Source organism: Pelmatolapia mariae, linkage group LG9 (genome assembly GCF_036321145.2).
Source record: "Pelmatolapia mariae isolate MD_Pm_ZW linkage group LG9, Pm_UMD_F_2, whole genome shotgun sequence".
NCBI lineage: Eukaryota > Metazoa > Chordata > Actinopteri > Cichliformes > Cichlidae > Pelmatolapia > Pelmatolapia mariae.
This window is the reverse complement of record NC_086235.1, coordinates 35,785,539-35,795,926: the sequence shown is the minus strand read 5'-3', so window position 1 is coordinate 35,795,926 and position 10,388 is coordinate 35,785,539.

Below are 10,388 nucleotides of genomic sequence, written 5' to 3'. Positions count from 1 at the left end.
TGTGGGCAGGTGGGTGCACGGAGGCTCAGCCCTGGCGCAGGGGGCCTCTGGTGCAGCGGCCTAACTGGGGGGCTCTTCAACTGGCAGGGAGGTTGTTCCACCCTTGCAGGAGTCCACTCTGGAGGTGGGGGAGAGACATAGGAGAGGTGGAGAATAAACTTAACCCGGGTGTCTATTGTCTTGTGTAGTCTGGGAGATGATTGAATGTTGGGGTGGGTACAGTTTCCTCTGCGGTGGGGTAGGGTGGGCTGCCCCGGGTGCTGTGGGGCCTGGCGGTGCTGCTGCCGTAGGCCCCGGTCTGGATGGGCCTGGGCTCCCTTGCCTTGGTGGGTACCAGAGGACGGGGGTGCCTACTGGGGTCAGCGGGGGAGCTGGCCCTAGGGAGGGGCATCTTGCCCCTCCCTTCTTTTCCTCCCCATCCCCGGCTGCCTCCCTCTTCCCGCTCCACCACACCCACCCACACAGGTAGGGCCTTGGGGTGCGGGTGTGTCACCAGGGTGCAGGGGAGGCATTCCCCCCGTCCCCCCGTCCCCCCCCCCCCCCCCCCCCCCCCCCCCCCCCGTCCCCTTCTAGCCACCTGTGCCTCAATGTTATTCCACAACTTAGACATCCACATTACTCACACTCTCATAACACACACATATATATAGGGCCTTGAGGGTGACCACGTTAACAGCGTCCAGTGGACGGTCTGTGTATTCAACCCTACCTCTGGCGCCGGTGCCCACCTCTCAATTTTAAATCCATGTAGACATTGAGGGTTCTCGGGAGGGGCCGTGCTAACACCTGCTGCTCTCTGGCAGCAGCACCATGCCCTCCCGTGTTTTAAATGCACTTTAGAACAACACGCAGCAACACTACACATGAGCGGGAGGAGGGAGGTATGGGGTCTTCACACACCCCCGTTCTCTGCTGGCCATCGGGGCGGGGGGGCTGGGAGGAGGTGTTGGCTGTCCGATTGGCCTCCCTGCTGCTGCAGAGCCTGGGGCGGTCTGCTTGCCTCCACCCCGGGGGAAAGGGTAACATCTCTTGGGTCTAGGTGCCGTTTCCCCCTCTGGGGGCGAGGGTACCTGGACCTGGGGTATAGAGTATGTTTGGGGAGTGCGATTGTGTGTACATGTCCATTTATGTCTATCCTTACGTTGGGTGAGTGCTGAGTATTTGTATATGTGTGCATGAGGGTGGGAATGCATGTTTGTGTCTGTGTGTGCCTGTTTGTCTGTGTCTATATGTCAGGTCGGGTCTTAGACTCCACCTCTCTGGGAACTCCCAGGCCCTCCAAAGTATGGAGGCCTATCTCCCCTCACCACACTCCCTGCCGGTGACTGATGCCCTCAGGGGTCGGTGCGTTGGTGGTTCTTGGTGTCCGGGGCTGGGCGCTCAGGTATGTACCAGCTCATCGGTGACTACTTGGCGGGGCCTGTCGCCTGTCGCTCGGTCAGGCCTCTTCCGGGGCAAAGGGGGCCCTCGGGCCTCCGGCCTCTGGGCCTGCGGCTCGGTTCACTCTGGCACAGCTGACTGCCGGCAGAGCCGGCGAGCACGCCAGTGCAGCCCCCTCTGGCTTCTGCTCCGTGGCTACTGGGTGACCCCTCGTCTGGGATCTCCTCAGCTCTTCCCAGGAGGGTGGCACGGATGCCCCTCCGGTGGTCCTCCTTGGGCTCTCGCACTCTGGGGCCTCTGGATGTCTGGAGCCTGGATCTCCTCCATGCCTGCTTCATGCCCTGGGGGACGGGACTATGGCCCTCCACACCCTCTAGCAGACCGTTACATGGGGAAACCTTTTGTATACAAGCGCGCTGATCCACACAGGTGTGCACACGGGTGTTCACTGTTCATAGACATAAACTACACCTTTCTTAGCTGCTACTTCAAAGCACATTGTGCGCTGTCTGTCCTGCGTGCTGCACAACAACATTCAATATTTAGTATTTACTGCTGTTTACACTTAGCTAGATTAACGGGATGGTGTTGTGTTTAGTATGTTGCTTTCTGTTTTTTGCTTGTTTTCTCTTCTTTTTCTCTCAACAGGTGATCCAGGAGATTTTTTTCTTTCTCTTTTTAAGTGCTCTTTCTCACTGTCCCTCTTCCCTTCTGTTTTTCTTTTCCTTCATCTTTCTTTCTCCCTTTCCTATCCCTCAGTCATGTCTGTCCTGTCTGTAACAACTGAAAATAAAATAAAATAAATAACAACAAAGGTTGATCAAATGGACCAATACGGCAAGGCCGTGATGATCCATTTGGCAAAGTAAATCCATTGGGTATCCGTGTTGGTCTTCAGACAACAATTCTGACGGCTAAAGAACCAAATGGGACAGGCAAAAAAAAAAAGACTTCACCCACAGGAGCTCCCTTCTCACTCCACAGCTATGAGGATTTCACACCACCTTCTCCCACTACAACCCTTCATATTCATGAAGCAGTGACGAAGCAGTTTAAGAGCCTGAATGCTCAGAAAGGCCCAGACGGTGCCACACTGTGGCAGGAGACACACCGTGTCCACCTCCACTAGTAATTATCGTCCTTTCAAGATGACCATTTATAAGTAAATTACTAGAAAAAATTGTCGAAAATCAGTTCAGGTCCTTACTATGCCGATTGCAGATTTTTGATCCTTTTCAGTCTGGCTTTCAAAAGCAGCACTCTACGCAGACCGCTCTCTTAAAGGTGTATAATGATCTACGTCTTATGGCATCTGATGCAGGGAATTGTTCTGTGATCGTTTTGCTTGATCTTAGCGCAGCCTTTGATACCATCAACCACAAAATCCTACTTAACAGGCTGAAGGTTCTGGCTGGTATATCTGGCACCACCTTAGACTGGTTTTCTTCCTATAGAGATTGACAGACTACATGACTTTTGCGCATTGCATTGTGGGTACGAGTGGCAACAAAATGAAAAACACTGCATCAAGTGCTAGCATTCTCAGCACCGGTAATCATTAATTCTGCGGTTTTAATCCCTACTTACCTTTTATTTGCCCCAAAAACAGTTATGCACAAAACGACAGAGAACACGGCAGGTCCGTACAAAGTCAGACTTGACGAAGAGGGGAAAAAAAAAGTACGAGGAAAAAAATCTAATTCCATTTCACAGCTGTTGTTAATTTTTTTTCCTCTATCTCCTGTACAGGCAAACACAATCTATTTGTCGTTTCAGGTTGTAGTGTTACACAACATTTTCAGATCTAATAGAAATAAAATAAGTGTTTCATAATTCATTCAATTTATTGTCTTTATTTATAACTGCCATTATTGTTTCATTCTATTATAGAATCTTACAAGAAAGAGGCAAAATTGTTTTCCATCATGCTTTATTAGCTGCTTCAGTAAAAAACAAATCAACAATGCAAAAAATAAATAAATAAATAAAAATACAGTGTCGGCAGTATAAAAGAGTGTAGAGTAGTTTATGTTTCTGGTGTGGGAAATGTTCTTATCGGCTGGAGTCAAAAAGCAGAGTGGCTTTGGGGACGAAGGTGGCTCTCCTCCTCTCAGTCCTGCAGGAAATGCAGCGGAGGCGTCGCCCAGAGGGGAGCCATTGAAATGCAAGGTGAAGAATGTGAGAGGGGTCGTTGATGATTTTGGCTGCCTGTCTAAGGGCCTGTTGGCTGAAAACCTGTGCCAGAGCTCTGACAGGCAGTCCAATGATTTTAGAGCACACTGATGCAGTGTGCTGCAGTCTGTTTTTGTTCTGAAGGCTCAGGGAGTAGAACCAGCAGGTGATGGAGAAGGTCATGATGCTTTCCAGGAAGGCAGAGTAAAAAGATTAATTGCTTCAATACAACACTTGGGCACATATATGCGGGACTTTTCGTGGCTGTTTTGATATCGCTCTCTCTCTTAACCGATCAAATCCGGCTGTGGTAGCAGCTTTAAACTCGGTATGACCCAGGTTGATAGAGGTGCCCAGTCTGGATGCATTCCTGCATTTTGTAGGCTGGTTTTCCTACAAAACACAACAAACATTAGCCTGCAAAGCCACAGTGAACAAAGCAGCATAGCGCAACGAATTCAATTCAAATCAATATAAGACTTATTTGTAACCTACATCAACAATTATGTTATGATAAATTACGTAACAACTACAACAGAAGACTTACCTTTGTGGAAATGCTTGGAGCAGACTAACATGTGAGCTGGAGTGTTCTGAAACGTTATATTTGGTCTTCGAATGTCTGCAATCCAGGCCATCCGTCGGCTCTTTGTTACTTTGGAAACATGGCTTAAACAATTTCTCTTCCACGACGTAATCCGATAAAAAACGATCTCTTTACCCGTCGGCTTCCCATGGCTGTCATGTGACCGGCTATTGCAGTTAATAATACAACAGCTTCTTGCCCTTATTTGTGTTTCTTTTTATCGCTGTGTGACTGTTTTCATGTGAAAGCCTGCGTGCGCTAGTACCGCTTGCCACTCATACCTACAATCCTTTGCGGTTTTACCCTGGAATGACGTAACATTTTCAATCTCTATTTGTCAGACAGGACCTTTTCTGTTAGGACTGATAGGTTCTCCTCTAACACTGCTGCCCTAACCTGCGGGGTTCCACAGGGTTCGGTTTTGGGTCCATTAGTATTTTCTTTTACATGCTTCCTTTAGCTGCATTATTCAGTCTTTTAATGACCTGTCTTATCATTTCTATGCCGATGACATTCAGCTGTATATGTCTTTTAAGCCTAATCAGCTGGATAGGCTGTCCACCCTAGTCCAGTGCTCAACCCAGGTTTCTGATTGGCTTTCTAACAATTACCTTGTTTTAAACATGAACAAGACAGAGACCATGATCATAGCATCTCCTGATCTATATTCTAAAATCAGTCAGGTTCTTGCCCCTTTCTGTTCTTCTGCTAAGCCAAATATTTGAAATCTTGGAGTAATATTTGACTCTTCTTTGGGCCTTGACTCACACGTAAAATCTCTGTCTCGTTCCTGTTTCTTTCATTTAAGGAATATTTCTAAACTGCGACATATGGTCTCCTTAGCTGAACTGGAAAAAATTGTCCATGCATTTATGTCATCGCGTTTCGATTATTATATTAATTCCCTGTTTACTAGCTTGGATAAATCATCTCTTTCTCGCCTCCAAGCTGTACAAAATGCAGCAGCCAGATTACTAACTCGCTCTTGCAAGCGAGCTCACATCACTCCTATTTTATGTGTTTTACATTGGCTCCCAATAGATTTTTGTTATAAAATTATTACGTACAGAGCACTAAATGGCCAAGCCCCAGATTATTTATCCAAGCTTCTCACAAAATACACTGCTGCTCGTTGTCTCCGCTCACAGACTCAGAGTTTGTTGGTTGCTCCCCGAACACGACTGAAGATGAAAGGGGGCGGAGCCCTTCAGTCTGTGGCACCAAGGCTGTGGAACAGTCGACCTCTACAACTATGTTTGGTTGACTCTGTGGAATCCTTTAAAAAGCAGTTAAAAACTTTACTGTAAGCTTTCTATTGACCAACGCTTTTTACATTTTTAATTTACATTTAACCTCTATATTGTGTATATTGTGCTATTTATTGGACTGTTTAATTTAATCTTTGTGTACAGCGCTTTGTGACTACCTGTCTATGAAAAGCGCTTAATAAATAAACTTTACTTACTGTGCAAATGAGTCCTCCACCATAGTCATCCACTAATTGTCCTCTGCTCTTCTCCCTGTACTCCAGGGTGGGCAACTCCAGGCCTCGAGGGCCGGTGTCCTGCAGGTTTTACATATCACCCTGGGTCAACACACCTGAATCAAATGATTAGTTTATTACCAGACCTCTGGAGAACTACAAAATACATTGTGGAAGTAATTTAGCCATTTGAATCAGCTGTGTTGGATCAAGGACACATCTACAATCTGCAGGACACCAGCCCTCGAGGCCTGGAGTTGCCCACCCCTGCTGTACACCAACTGCTGCACCTCCACCCACCAGTCTGTCAAGCTAATGAAGTTTGCAGATGACACCACCGTTATCGACTCATCTCGGACAGGGATGAGTCTGCCTACAGGATGGAGGTTGAACGTCTGGTGTCCTGGTGCAGCCGCAACAACCTGGTGCTAAACAACCAGAAGACAGGGTGTCAATCATCCTGACTGACACCCTCATCACCACTGTGGACTCATTCCACTTCCTGGATACCACCATCACCCAGGACGTAAAGTGGGAGCCCACCATCACCATAATTATAAAGAAGGCCAAACAGAGGATGTACTTCCTGAGGCAGCTGAAGAAATTCAACCTGCCAACACGGACGATGATGCAATTCTACACTGCAATCATCGAGTCCATTATCACCTCCTCCATCACCGTGTGGTACGCTGGAGTCGCCACCTCTTACAAACAGAGACTGCAGTGTGTTGTGCGCTCTGCTGAGAAGGTGATTGGCTGCAGACTCCCATCTCTGCACGACCTGTACACCTCCAGGACACTGGGGCGTGCAGCTGGGATCACAGCTGACCCTTCTCACCCTGGACACAGTCTGTTTGACCTGCTCCCCTCAGGCAGGAGGCTCCGGTCCATTCGGACCAGAACCTCTCGCCATAAGAACAGTTTCTTCCCCTCTGCTGTTGGACTCATGAACAATAAACATAAGACTGTTCCCACCACAAACACATGACCTATACTGTGTTCTCTGCATCTGTCCCATTTTTGCACTTATCATCACCTGCATTCATGTATATTTCAATCTGCTTATTACTTTTTAAAATGTTTATTTTTATTTATTTATTTCACAGGCTGCGTCACGCCTGTTCAAGAGTTACCCACAGCAGATGGCAGGAATAAAATCTCCAACTACATACTAAATGAAAAAATGTTTGGCTGTCCAGACAAAACCCTCTTGGGGTCCAGATTTGGACTGGAGTCGGGGGATTGGGGACCCCTGTTGTAGGGTCTACCTTACCATATAAAGTACTTTGAGGAGACTGTTGTTATGATTTAAATAAAATCCAACTGAAAAACTAAACACACTAACACTTTGTCACAAATTCAGCAGAGAGAAGTCCCTCGCTGTGCACGCAGAGCCGAGAAAAGAGACGCTCATGTCTGTTCATTTCTGCTCTGTTTGATGAAAACAGTGTTACTGAGGAACAATGAGAGGACTTGCCTCTGAACACTCAGCGTGAGGAGTTGACACTGCTATAACAATCACACATCAACATACAGAAGATTGTTTCAGTGTTAGATTTAATAAAATTTGAGGTTAATGGTGTGCCACAGACTTTGTAATTCCCGTGTGTATGACTTATTTAAACATTCTCCTAAATGCAAAACAACTTTTACCCATTTAAGAGTAAAGAAATCTGAACACTGTTCCATCCTAAAGGATTACAACACTGTGTAGTTTATGATTTTATAAAGGTTTCAGCAGCTTTTTGAATTTGTCACATGTGTGGAAAATTAAGAGTGAGCCTTCATATCGTACTGTGAGTGATGCTCGTCAGCACACAAACCCAGAGTTTCTCTACAGGAACACAGAGAGAGTTATTCCCTGTACTGTAAGGACACATTCAGCATTGTGCGGTAAACCCAGATCATCCCAGTTAAATGATTACATGGATGTGAGTGTGATCGTGAGAGCAGCACTGATCAGTGTCAGGTTATAATGTCCAAGGTGTACACAAACACTAAGTTTGATATTAAAATGTGTGAAGTGTAAATTCAGCCAAAGCCTTTAACTGGGCTGTGAAAAAATCTAAAATAACAGTATATAATGCTGAGGTGGTGTCAGCTGTACAATATAATTCTGCATAACTCCTAGTAAGAAGGAAAGGAACCACTGTATGTGTTTGTTCTTCACAGGCCGGTAACTGAGAATGAAGTCATTTGGATGAGTTTTTCTTGTATTTTGTTCATCTCACATCTCTTATTTGCTTCCATATGAGGTGTTCAGGAAATGTCTGTGAATTGCAGCTGCATGTAACATGAGTAATACAGTCACTACATGTGGATGAAATGCTAATTAAAGAAGGAGTGTAAGATCTGATATTTCTGTGGAGATTATACAGGCACTATATGGCGCATGTTTTTGGATAGCTGGACAAATACCCGGAGAACAACCCGGAAATATCTTGATGCATGCTCAATCATCCTGGTAAGTAAAATTCAAAAAGTTGAATCTGTTTATCTGAACGTAGCGTTTTCAGTGGTTCATCCAGATGAACAGAATCAACTTTTGGAGAACCCGGAAATACGGGAACCTGCAAACTGCCCACAGGAAGAGGCTGAGGTTGCACAAGCTCCTCCATTCCTCCTGTCAGGCCTGAGCCACTATGCTGCCTACTTTCCAACCCTGCAAACAAACGAGCTGAAAGCTGAACTCTACAGCTTGTTGTGGTCCCCTGTTGCTTTAGGTGCTGACATGCCTCCCATCTGTTCTCCAGCATTTTCATTTACAGCCATAAAATATCTCCACATGTTGCTCCTCTTTCTCACTCTCTGCAGCCCAAATACGTTTTCTGTGTGTAGCTGAGTCACGTGACCTCACAGTAACAAATCCCAGCAGGGCAGAAAGAAGGGGGCGGAGCAAAGTGAGTCTGTCGCATTAGAACAGGTGTTCGCACAGACTGAGCTGCTTTTTCATCCACAGCCAGTAAAGAAGTGAATCTACAGGAGAGAAACAAACCAAAGTATCGATCATAAACCACTACCAACGTCTGGATCGATATCTGCATCGATCTGCCCACCCTTGTCTCCTGGATCGTAGCTGAGATCAGCGTGAACCACGTGGGTCTCTGCTCCCTGATCTGTTTCCTGTGTTTGGAAAGAGTTCCAGCTTCATCACGGAGTTTCTCTCGGTTTGTGGGCTCATCTAAAGGTAAGCACCGAGCTAACTTTACTGTGAGTTCAGTTCGTGTTGAGTTTAGCTCCTGAATGAGGTCTTCTGCTGCTCTCCTCGGTGTCTGTTCACAGTTTATTGTGAACACGTTGAGAGAAGAGTGAGAGAGTGTTTGGAGAAAAACACCAACTAATCATTAGCTCAGCATGCTGGGAGAAGTTGGAGCAGAAAAGTCTTTTCATTGTCCCTGCAGCTGTTTTTCTGCATGCACCAAACCTCTACAGCCTCATTTCTATTTGAAGTGATAACCGGAAATCAGAGCGATCTGCTGCAGTATCAGGGTCACAATAAACTTTATTGTCCAGCTGCTGTGGATGAACACATGAGAGGAAGTGAACTCCTACAAAGTCTCATTTTAATGAGTCTGTCTGCTGTAAAGTGATGCACGGGAAGATGTTAACAAAAACTAATGAAACAGAGATGAAAGTAAACAGTGTTCATATTTGGAAGCACAGAATAAAAATATATTGTGGTGATTAATGTGCAGCTCTTGGTGATTTGGGAGAATCATGTTTTTAATGTTGTGGATTGAATGTTGGGTTTTATTTTATTTTGTCTACAGAAGTTTTTCTCACTTGTGATCGTTCAGATTGATTTGTTGGGTTGACTTGAATCATGTGAAGGTTTAAAGCTGCACTTCCCCCAAAAAGAATAAAGTATAATCATGAGGAATGTAATAATGTCTTCCTGTGTCAAACACAGCTGCAGTCAAAGCCAGGAAGGAAAGCTGGTTAAAACTGTTGAATGTGTAAGTTTAAAGGCCCCATCATTAAAGCACAGGTAGATCTGACTGTAATTACAATTCTTCATTCTATGAAATGAATGTTTAGCATCGAGTGAATTCAGATGTTCTGTTCAGTTTTCTTTCTATAGTGAAAGTTCACAGCAACAGTCGTCTTAAACTGCTTCATATTGTGATCCACTGTATGGTTTATGATGGACACACTGAGTCTGGTTCAGCTGCTTTGTTGGGTTCTGTATGTTAAAGAGTCTGTTTACATGGTGGAGGTGGTGGGAGTGGGGGGCTGAAGGTGTTGAAAGTGTGGGGTGGGGGAGTAACAGGAGCTGTTCAGGCTGTTGGCTGGGTGTGAATTGTTGATGGAGTCTTTAGACTTGTAGTTTCTGGCCGTGTCTGAGTGAGGTCCGTTTCTATCGTCTGACTGCAGCTTTAACAACAGTGAATCCTGCAGGATTTGTAGAAAGCGTTTTGACAGACACACACAGCTGGACAGTTTTTGTTTTCAGGGTTTGGAAAGAGTTTGCCTCTGTGTGTGTCTGCATTCACGTTGTTCCTCTAATAGAAAGTCAGTGTGCAGATGTTGATTCCTGCAGTGACTGCTGTTCTTCAGCCTGTAGAAACCATCCTGCAGCTGCTGGAACAAGTCAATCTTGCAGTGTGGAGCCTAACAAAGATCTGTTTTGTGTCCCAGCTGATCAGCAGGAGGAGAAGAGTCTGACGGAGCAGCAGAGGAACATTTTCAGCCATCTGGACTCAGCTGAGTCACTACAGAGGAAACAATGAGCTCAACACAGACGGTGAGGAAAATATTGCTGTTTTA